At 34.5% G+C, this 1,130-nt stretch overlaps 1 long non-coding RNA gene across 1 annotated transcript; it reads left to right on the top strand.

The window, feature by feature from the left end:
* The first annotated feature begins 7 nt into the window (after positions 1 to 7).
* Positions 8 to 975, top strand: LOC108299331. Its single transcript, XR_001822903.2, has 3 exons — positions 8 to 187; positions 276 to 377; positions 832 to 975. It is a non-coding gene; the product is annotated as an uncharacterized LOC108299331 (long non-coding RNA).
* Positions 976 to 1,130: the final 155 nt, after the last annotated feature.

The following is a 1,130-nucleotide window of genomic DNA, read 5'->3' as shown; positions in this document are numbered from 1 at the left end:
AAAAAAAAAAAAAAAATCAAATATTCTTTGATTGCAGATCTGGGACTTGGCTAGTGGCAAATTAAAACTGTCATTGACTGGGCATATTAGTACTGTGAGGGGCGTGATAGTAAGCACAAGAAGCCCATACCTGTTCTCTTGTGGAGAAGACAAACAAGTAAAATGCTGGGATCTTGAATACAATAAGGTAAACTCGGAGTTAAGGATTTAAAATGTTATGAACCACTGTTATCTTTCTAATTCTAGAAGTTTTAACTTTCCTGCTTTGTCTTTAGGTTATAAGGCATTATCATGGACATCTAAGTGCAGTGTATGGTTTGGATTTGCACCCGACAATCGATGTGTTGGTAACCTGTAGTCGAGATTCAACTGCACGGGTAAACGGGATAGATTTGTGTATTTATCTGTAAATATATGCATCTTGTAATGTGCACGTTTGGTTTGAGAGTCTTCAACTGAATGATAGACAATTAAAGATAGTTATCTTGAGTCATCAATACCCTAGTCCCTAAGTTTTTTAACTTGCGTTATTTTTCCACCTTAGTCTTCATTTCTATGGCATCATCGTGTTAGTGTTGTTAGTGCCGTTCCTCTGAAATGTGACATTCTCACATTCTGTTCTGTAACCACAACTATTGTCTATTAGTTCTTTCATTCAGTAGTCCAGAAGTAGTCCCATCATACCCATTCTTAGACTTTCAGTACCCTGATCTTTCAGCTTTTTAAAATTCTTGCAAGCTGTCTCCTATTTATATTCTTCCTCCAGTTTATAAATCATTATCTTTGATTTAAAGCATTTTCTTCATTATATTATGTCTTTTGTTTTTATAGATTTGGGATGTGAGAACTAAAGCCAGCGTACACACATTATCTGGACATACAAATGCAGTTGCTACAGTGAGATGTCAGGCTGCAGAACCACAAATTATTACAGGTATGATCAATACTTTTCAAGTTTACAGCATATTCATAACAGAATCCATGGTATTATACATATGCTTTTAATAGTCAGATGACTCGTGCTTTGTATTGTGTTTACAGTGTTTCTGTGTCATATTTTAATCATGGACATTTGAAATGTATTCAAAAGAAATTTCATTTCACTGCTTTTATCTCATGCTTTTTACATA

This window comes from Cebus imitator, unplaced genomic scaffold, assembly GCF_001604975.1.
Source record: "Cebus imitator isolate Cc_AM_T3 unplaced genomic scaffold, Cebus_imitator-1.0 Scaffold6132, whole genome shotgun sequence".
NCBI lineage: Eukaryota > Metazoa > Chordata > Mammalia > Primates > Cebidae > Cebus > Cebus imitator.
This window is presented reverse-complemented; position numbering and strand designations above follow the sequence as displayed.